The 10,065-nt window shown below is 33.9% G+C and overlaps 1 long non-coding RNA gene across 10 annotated transcripts; it reads left to right on the top strand.

Moving 5' to 3' along the window:
* The first annotated feature begins 1,403 nt into the window (after positions 1 to 1,403).
* Positions 1,404 to 9,916, top strand: LOC137714946 (uncharacterized). Of its 10 annotated transcripts, none has more exons than XR_015963884.1 (12): positions 1,404 to 1,925; positions 2,263 to 2,469; positions 3,139 to 3,213; positions 3,442 to 3,538; positions 4,495 to 4,551; positions 4,817 to 5,037; positions 5,762 to 5,823; positions 6,419 to 6,541; positions 6,990 to 7,305; positions 7,592 to 7,670; positions 8,548 to 8,598; positions 9,875 to 9,916. It is a non-coding gene; the product is annotated as an uncharacterized LOC137714946 (long non-coding RNA). The 10 variants fall into 10 exon arrangements; XR_015963887.1 differs by lacking the exons at positions 8,548 to 8,598; positions 9,875 to 9,916 and adding an exon at positions 7,960 to 8,529 and having other exon boundaries at positions 6,990 to 7,067; positions 7,167 to 7,305; XR_015963882.1 differs by lacking the exons at positions 8,548 to 8,598; positions 9,875 to 9,916 and adding exons at positions 4,345 to 4,412; positions 7,960 to 8,528.
* Positions 9,917 to 10,065: the final 149 nt, after the last annotated feature.

The raw sequence follows: 10,065 nt of genomic DNA, 5'->3' as shown, positions 1-10,065 counted from the left end.
CAGGTTGGAATTGCTACAATTGAGTTAAAGTTGATGGATCATGATTACAATTTTTCTCATTTGATTTTCTATATTTGCATGTTGATTTAGTCTCATTTTGCCGAAAGTTCTGACAGAGTTGTTGAAAATGCTCATAGTTGCACGTTTTGTTAAGTAAAGAAATCAATAATTACAAATTTTTAGTTGAAGGATTATTGGTTCAATTGTGTTAAAAATTGAGATAACATTACTACAATTTCCTTTTAAAGTGAAATCTCTCTACTTTTGCTCCACTATTCAGTTAGTTTATGGGCATTTAAAATCATAGAAAATAAATAAGATTAAAAAATAAAATTTCAAATTTAAAAAGAATTAAGATAGCGATTGATGCGTAGATGGAACATAATAGACTGGAGTAGAGGTTCGGAGATACGTTTAGTACATGCATGTTGAAATGAGTCAATTGTTTTGTTTCGAGTTTGATAACTCAGGGCGGAATATAAAGAAAAAAAATTAAAAGGCCAACATACCCTTGCTTATTTTATGATATATTTGTGACATTGACACACTTAAAGAATATTAATATTTGTTGGGAATGAAGAAGTTCATTAGGTTCTTCTGGGTAATAATGTATTTATGGGTAATTATTTCACATTCATCGCAGCAGCCATATTCCCTTAAGCTTCTGAGAAGGAACAATTAAGAAACGATTAATTTTCTCAGCCGATAGTTGCATAAACATGAACACAGAAACGGATGTATACCTGTAAATTACACCCTTAACCCCAAACAGTGTGGGTGTGAGAACCCATAAATTTCAAGGGTTTTCCACTTCTACACAAAAAAACCATGGTCAATTGAATGAGGAAAATCACAACCAATTCAGAAAAACTGACGATTAAATCAAAGCGGGGAGATGTTGAGATGCTGCGACGAGAGAAGAGAGAGGCAGTGAACGAAGCAGAGAATGGAGCCTCGCCGCCGAGAAGACAACGAGGAGGAGAGAGGCTACGAGGAGAGAAGAAAGACACAAGATTATGGTTTGTTTTTATGATTTGGGGTAGAATTATTAAAAAACGGAAGGGGCATTTTTGTGTTCCATGGGGTGGAATAAGTCCGTTCCATGGAGTGGAATAAGTTCTTTTTACGAGGGAGTGTGGTATAACAATTAGACTAAAATTCATTTCAAGATAGGCGCGTCTCATGTTTTCTGTCGCATTAAACATGAAATGAACTTGTTCCGTCCCACTCCACATACCAAATGCCACAAAACCACATCTCTAAACTCTTTCTCTCCCTCTTCCCGAATGTTTCTTCCCTCCCAGATCATTTATGTTAATAGTGAGGCCTTTTAAGTTTTCTTTAATAGAATTGTTTATGTGAGAAATTACTTTAGTCTAAAGAAGCTGGCAAAATTGCACTGTAGAAATGAACAGTGTTTTGTAAGACATTTCAGTTTATTTACAAGACTACCACTGGCCCTCTCTGCCGTTAATCTTGATGCATACGTGTTGATGATCGTGGGAAGGAAGAACGATGGTAAAGGCGGTCTTTTTCGTTTCCTTCTCAAACCCTCCTTGCCTCTTCCGTCTCACAGACCCGACGAGAATGACACAGACGGTCTCGCGTCCATCCTATCCTCTTCTCACCGCCGTCTGCCTTCCCTCACCTATGTCGTCTTACTCCATCGTTTGCGTCATGGAGGCCCATGCGTGGTTTTTTGGGTGGGGATTTCAGATTTCAAAGGGGAGAGAGGCTGTGCTTCGTTTCGATCGGATCGAGCCTCTATGATTCGATTGGATCGAGGTGATGGGGACAACGCAAGAGGTTGAGGGAAGCCGGCTCTAAGACTCTGCATCTCTCAAACCATTTCTCTCTCTCCCATCTCTCTCACTGTCTTTGTCTCTCGGCTTTCTCGCTCACTCTATGTCCACTGAAATTTCAAGGTGATTTTCCAACCCTAAATTGATATATTCCATACCTTGATTTGATCTTAATTTATCTGGAATTGATCTGCATATGTGTAGTATAGATAATTTTATCTAATGTTATAGAATCCATGTCCTATTAGGAAATTCTGAAGTTGCGATTCTACTGTCTTAGCTATATGTAAAGACTTGATTTTTAATGTTAATGCATCTGAAAATGGCGTGATGTGTGTCGTTAAGCGAGTTAAGCTGCATGATTTTCAGTTATTGATGTCTGTTTGTATGTTGTTTGATTGGTCTTGAATTTTTTGTATCGTTGTTTATTGTTTTCTTTACCCTGTTTGTTCACGAACAGAAAGATTCAGGTGGAAAACGGGTGAAATTAGCAGGATCCAGTAATGAAAATGGCAGTTTGAAGGCTGAAGTTGAAGAAAGTTCAGCTGCTGGTGACAACAAGCCAGCTGAAGAAAGCTCTAAACCTTCCGAGCCACCCAAGCAAGACTATATCCATGTCAGGGCAAGAAGGGTACAAGCTACATATAACCACAGTCTAGCCGAGAGAGTAATGCACTTTTGGTCCTTTAAAATTTTCAATATAAGAATCTAGAACATCAATTATGGTTGCATGTTCTTAGTCAAGCCCTGTAGTTCTCGATAAGGAATAGATTTCTGTTTTATTCTTGGATTGCCAATTGAGGATATAGCTGCAATTCAAATTCAGACTGCTTTCCTTGCACATGTTGGTATGTATGTGTGCACTAAAATCTCCAAAATATAAATTTCCAGTTTCATTCTCTCCCTCAAGAACATTATTAGAAGAAATTAAAGATTATTTTTTGTTCTGAGTATGAGTGCTATTTGTGTTTCTTTCATTGCTAAGAAGTATGAGACATAAATTCTGCAAAACTTAATTGATGACCATATGAAAGCTATGAAAGAACTCTCCGAATAATTCTTTGAATCTGGTTCAGTTTTATCTTAGATATGCACACAATCATTATTTGTGAGATAATTAGTTGCAGGGCTGGCTTTTAGCTGTTTGTTTGTTGATAAATTACATATGGTTATTAAGGAATTATATATGATTTGTGAGGTTTGAGGTCAACATAAATATCCATGGCTTGTCACGATCCCCCATTGTACCATATGGCCATACAATTTGGCAAAATTATGATTCATTCAACTACTTCTTTTTGTCTTTGTTTGATCTTTGTTTCACTGTGTTTTGCAGCTCATGGAATACTCTTCCCAAACTTAAGACACTTAATCAGTAAGCGAGTGAACGACATAAGTTTCTAAATTACAGGTTAGTTATCCATTTTTGAAAATCCTGTGCAGAGTAGTTGATAGATGTTATGTTATTTGAAAGTTCATATTGTTGTCATTGTGTTGTGCTTGCTGTGATTTGCTTAGCTTAATTATAAATTATGGGTGTTTGTTTCAGTTTTATTCATCTTAGCGCCATTCACTGTATTTAATATGGTTTCATTCTTTAGACAGACTAACCATTTTTGCCATTTTGCTGTTTGTGCAGAGAGGAGATATCTTATTATAAGGAACTCTCTCCAACAGAACTCAGTCCAAAAGAACATTTGCTACTCTTAAAAGCATTATGTGGACTCCAAGCTCAAGTCAGTCCTTAATTTTCATTTATTTTTTATTTCTTTATGTCTAGGTGGTTTACATGGTTTTTAACCATGAAATCACCTAACTTTATGTTTGCAATTGTGTTGTTTCTAATTGTTGATATCAATTGAAACACTATCATTTAGGTTATTAGATTTTATGCTATAAGAGTATGCTAACATATTCATTTTAGTAACCACCACTTGCTTTGATACATTGTAAATGCTATTTCTGTGACAAGAAAATAACCTTATTTCCCGTTTAATAAAACTATTTAGTAATTGGAAAAACTGTTTGTTTAATGTGTTCAACATGTTGTTATATTTTAATGTTGGAAACCATTGGCTGTGAATCTTTTGGAAGAAATTAACCCCATGAAGTAATAAAACAAGGACATTTATGGAGGAATGAGATTGAATTGTTTGCTTTGCTCAAGAAATTATGTTTAGATTAATGGATGTTAGAGTGCATTTTGAAACGTAAGTAAGTTATGGATTCATTTTTGTAGCGAATCTCAAATAATCAGTGTGCGGAAAAATGATCTCTTAGTTTCAATTTAAATACATATGGAAAGTTAGAGATCTGTTGAGAATGTTGGAAATTCAGAGTAGTAGCACTTTTGCATGATACACTACGACCTATGGCTCCTTTAATATTTTTGAACCAATGATATTACATTTGTTATATCTGTTTGGTTCCCTATTTCTATAGTTACAAATGTGATTAGTGTGCATTTGGTTGTGCTTGGTTGGGGTATAGGTTTAGTTGGAATAGTTTTGGTTTTTATTAGTGTTATTTTCCCTTCCAGCAGTGCCCATTTCCACCCAAATTGAATCTCAAATTCTTCTGCTTTCAAAGACGGCATGTTCGGCCAACCGTGTATTTTCCATCACTTTTTTATTCAGAAATAATGTAAGCTGTTTGATTAATTGAATTTGTTTTTTTTTTTTTTTTTTCGTAGATTTGACAAGATCATCAACAAGGAAAAACCGAATAAGGTGGTTTTGAAGACGATAAGGTGCTCCCTACTATGTTTCTTCTCAGTGTCAATTTCCTATTCATTTTTTGATTAAGCTTTACTAGTATTTACTTTTTTTTCCTTATAAAGTTTGGATTTTTGAGTAATGGGTTTTGTTAATTAATTTTAGGAGTTAATTCTTAATCAATAATAAGTGAATTGAGAGTGGAGAGCTGGCATGGTTGGGATTAATTCTTAATCAATAATAGGTGAGTTAATTCTTAATCAAACTAATCTCTAACCCATTCTTCATCTGTCGTACAAGGACTTGAAGAAGCAGTTGACGCTGATCTATCCTAGAGACGAAGGCAAATCTCTACTAAACAGCCCATATTGGCCGACGACAGAGATTTAGTATGCAAAGTCAGTGAAGCTGGTGAGGTTTCCAAGGACGTCACCAATTTCGTGAAGTTGCTGGAGAACAAATTGGAAAAGTTCAGTGCTTTCTTTGTGGAGAAGGAGGAGTGGTACGTTAGTCGATGGAAGGTATAATTTCTTGATTTTCTTTAAAAAATTATCGAAGATTACAATTTGGATTCTAGAATTATGAGAATTTGTTTAGGAATTGAGAGATATTGACTTGCTGCTTGCGAATTCGGAAAATTTATGGTTTTTGTATGATAATTTTGGTTTAGGATATCGAAAGATTGTGTCTTTGATGTATAATATTGAATTTGGATGAAATTGATTAGATTTTGCCTTTTTTTTTTAAGGCCATTGTATGTATTAAGTCTGTAATTAGGAACTGTTTTATATGGTTTTCTGTATTCGTAATTGTTCAGCATAATAAACAATAGGGTTTTTTTTTGCTGTGCTGATTTTCATGTACTCTATTCATAATTGTTTATTTTGTAAGGGAAATGCGGGATATGATAGAGATGTAAGCAATTTCAAATCTTCATTTATCCCGTTTCCACTTTGTTCAATTCAATTTGATTTAGCATTATTTTCATTGCTTTTGAGGAAACCAAATTAAAAGTGCCTTTCGATCTTTGTATATCATGCTTATGTTCTCCTTTATTGGGAGACTGATTTACTGTTTTAAATTGGTTCAATTCTCTTATATTTGGCCTTTTTGTTGGTTTTGAACAAACGAAATGACATGTGGATATCTGTCTTCTATATCACGTTTATGTTGAAATGTCATACTTACCAAAACCACATGTTGAAATGTTGGACCGGTAAACGTTTTTCGTTATTTTGTTTTCAGGACTTCGTTAACCTAGAAGTCAACCTGCTGATGCCAAAGCAGAAGAGAAGTGAAGATGTGAGGTAATTTTTTATGTTGACAATTAATTTATCAAGTTTTAGATGACGATCACATTTGATTTCCATATGTACTATTTCATGGTTTATAGATGTGGTTTGATTTTGATCGCTGGATGAAAAATCAAGCGTGTTTGTGACTTGGTTTTGTTTGTTTTAAAATATATGTTGCCGTGCCTGTTTATGTGGTTATGTCTGTTTCTTTTTAAATTTTCTATGTTTATCTTATTTGTAGAGTTAAATAGCTGATGAATCTTTATCAATGAAGCAGCTGGAATGCTTTTGTTGAATGTGAATGATCATTGTCTAGGGGAAACATTATAATACAAAGCTGTAACTTGAGTTTTGGAGTGAAACTTGAAAAAGCTTTAGTACTAAATATTATCGTGTATGAATGTCATTATAATCTATAGCTGTAACTTGAGGTTTTGGAGTGAAACTTGAAAGAGCTTTAGTACTAGATACTATTGTGTATGAATGTGATACTGGATCTTACTATACACTGTGAATAAGTAATAAGAGATGGTGAGCCCGTTTTAAGTGTGATTTGTCTTCAGAAACTCAAATTTTGACTTTTTTGTATATATTGGTGGAAATGTAGAGATGGGTGCTCTTTGCTACTGTCCTTGCGATGAGGAATTTGAAGAATATGCGCTTCCGAGCAATCCATTATAATATTGCTTATTCCTGAGATACTTCTTCCAGCAGCTGTTCACTGGGTTAGGTATAAAAGCCATGATCAACTCAATACTTTGTCGGTTCTTCTGTTCATGAACTCTCCTAGGAAATTTACGTAGTTTTCTATTATCGGATACATTTGGTTATATCAATGTTTTAGATTTATTGTCTGAAAAGAAAGGGCAGTGGATCATAAATTGGCATGTCAGTTGGAAACTGAAGAGCCTGATGCAACTAAACAAATCCGTCTACATTACTTCTAAAAAATTGTAATGTTAATGATGGGTACAAAGTAAACTGTTTGAAAGCATCTATCACTTTTAATTTTGGGCCAACATACTTGAATAGAAAGACATTAAAATTTATTTTTAAATGAAAATGTTCTTTCCAAAATGCTTAAGCTTTTATGAAAGTAATTCCAATAAGATCCATGGGTTTGATTCACTTTATTTTTTATAATTCTTATTTTTTTTGCATTTCTCATGTTCATGCAGTACAATGCACCTGTCCAAGGGCTCGATGGATGACTACCTTCATTACCTATTCAAGGGGCCACTTTGGCATCATCCAGAGTAGGCACATCGCTACAGAATAATCCCTTGAATGATGCTCAGTTATCATTTTCCAAGCCAACCCCCTTTGATGCTGATCAGAGATGCTCGCGTTTGCAGCGTGATGGCTTGGTCTCTAGGTGTGAGAAGTCAATGACTTATTTGCAAGAAGATATGCAACAACTGAGAAGATGGAGTTCTGGCACCGAATACCTGGGTTTTGGGAAGAAATGGAATGGGGATGACACTGAAGAATATTGTAAGTCATGCCTAATACATTAGCAACTTTAGTGACTGGTCTGAGCTCACCCTATATATAAGAAGACATTGAAATAATGATAAGAATATGGTAATTCACAAATGATTAGGATTGTGTAAAGGTTAGTTTAAAATGAAGTTTCTGTGATAGAATTAAAAGAACTATGCACGGTGGATTTTTATAGGTGTCATGAAATTTTTATACCAGTTTTATTTATTTATTTATTTTTATTTTTATTTTATGGGAATCAAGTATGGGTGGTTTTTTTGTTTTTGAAATTTGAAAGGGGAACATAAATTACAAGAAGAGGAAGACTGAGCGCCGATCATGGCCTTCTCTTCCTTCCTCATCCAAATCCGGACATGGTAATTACTCGATTCTCATTTCTCATTCATCTCCTTTTGTTTTTTTTTTTTTTGTTTGGCTTTTGTGAAAGTGTTTGTGAAAATTAGGACATTTCAGATTATGGTTTTCATTTTAAATTTATCGATTATCAGATGGCATAGTTTGTGATATATTGTAATATGATTTGAGTGATTATTAGTAATTTAAATTTTTCATGATCAGAGAGATGATGAATATGCGAAATGCTTTTGGATAAATGAAAGCTAGGGATTAATGGATTTTTCTATAATTGTCTTTGTAATGTTTCAGTTGTGTGGCATTAGAGTCATTCCTCAATAGGAGCGTGTTATTTTGGTATGTTAACAAAGGAAGCGAGTTGCTCTGTGCTAAAGGGGGATGGTGAGTCGAAATTCTTGGCCCTATTTTAAGGTTATGAGAAAAATCATAATAAAAATTGACATGGCAATCATAGATGTAATCCTCATTTTATCAATGCTTAAATATAGCCAGTTGAACATGATCAGTTTCACAATCATCTCAATAGTAGCCGCATCATAACAATTCCTTCCTATAAGGAACTTTCATGTCAACTGATAGTTTGTTCAGAAGTTTCCCTTATTTTAACACTTACAATATTTATGATCCATTTGACATTCCCGCAACAACGCATGGGCTAAATGTGTTGCATATCAATTGTTCCTGCTATATGGCTCAACACTACACAAAAATCTTACCTTAAATGTCTCAAGGTCACTTCAATTATTTACCCTACTCAACTTAAATTTAGTTCCCTTTTTTTCTCAAATTGTTATATGTTGTTTGATCCTTTATTGAATAGTTATTAGAAATGGTGCTTAAAACGTGACTCATATTTTTTGCAATTTTTTTGTTATGTAGAAATATGCGGCGCATGATTGGTGAGAATTCTTCTTCATTGTGAACGTTCAGGCAAATCATGTCTTTCAATATTTTTCTACTATTCTTTGCATTGTTCTTTCTTGGGTTTTGTGTGAGATTTATTGGAATGGGGGTGGTTTAATGCTTTTCTACGTTGCTGATAAAAGAATTTTGGGTAACATGGTAGTTTAGGGGATAGCTATAGCCCCTGACGGATTTCAAATTAAGACAATATTTTAGTTTAAACTTTCAGTAACGCAAGGCAGAGGCAAATTTTGATTTTTGCCTTCCCTTTTCTCGCCTGCCGTTGGGGGGGGGGGGTCTCGGAGATGCATGTAACAGAGACACCACTTTTTTATAATCTTTGGAAGTATTTAGTGGTTGGCTAACGATCCTATTAGCGTATCCATTGGAGGTTGTTTGGATTCATATTTCTACCTTCTTTTTTTTTAAATATGCCTAGAAATCATAAAAATGCTTCTGAAGAATGATAAGTAACGATATACAAAATTTTATTGTAATGTTTTTTCAATGGTGTCAAAGAGCTAAAATTGAAAGATGGGTTCTTTTTAGTTCTGTTTTGGATTGCTCCTGATTGAAAAAGGATGAACATTCTTTGTTATTTTCTCACCCATTTCATTATCTATTTCTATAAAATCTCAATACTCATGAACATTGTCATCAAGGCAGATAACATGAAAATGTTAATGCATTTTCCTTTGCCAGTTTATCAATTTGAATTCCACTTTATTTGCGGTTTGTAATTGAAATATGTACTGCGAAATTCATTACTTTTGAGTATGAGCTTTTGAGTAGTTATGAAAGGTTATATATTTTATGCGTGTTTATAAACTTATGACATGCAATTAGTTTCTTTTTGGTTGGGTTCAAATATATTGATTGTGGTGTTATAAAGCTCCTTTTAATAGTTAGGTTAAAAATAACCATTAATAGATTCTTTATTTGGTTGATCTGATTTAATCCTCCTTTTGTTTTAGTTTCGTGTTAGCACATGGCATATATTGCTTTGCTTGCTGGTTATTCAATGTGCCATCAAATTTGAGTATCTTTATGTGGAAATGATTCATATCTGTTGCAGATTATAGCAGCACTTCGTTTTGCTTTGTAAACAAACTATATACTTTGTCTTAGGTTAAGTATAATGTTTAATGATTGAATTTGTAAGACGGTTTAGCAATTTTTTCAGAAACTTACTATTCTTGCCAGAGCTCAAGTATTATGTATTCTACTTTTCTACTTTCCGTTTTCTGTGTTTTTCTTCCATGTAGTGGGCTGATTACTTGAAACTGTGATATTGATGACACAGTACGATCTACAAATGAATGTTTCTTATAGCTATCCATATATATATATAGCAAGCAAAGTTTGACTTCACTGGTTCTTAGGTACTACATTTTTTTAGTTGCTTTGTATGGAAACTATTCATATGAATGGATTTTGATCTGTTTAAAAATATCTTTAGTGATGATTTTGAGTATAATGTGTTTTCATCATACT

This window comes from Pyrus communis, chromosome 7 (genome assembly GCF_041283825.1).
Source record: "Pyrus communis isolate YQ-2024b chromosome 7, ASM4128382v1, whole genome shotgun sequence".
In the NCBI taxonomy this organism is placed as follows: Eukaryota; Viridiplantae; Streptophyta; class Magnoliopsida; order Rosales; family Rosaceae; genus Pyrus; species Pyrus communis.
This window is presented reverse-complemented; position numbering and strand designations above follow the sequence as displayed.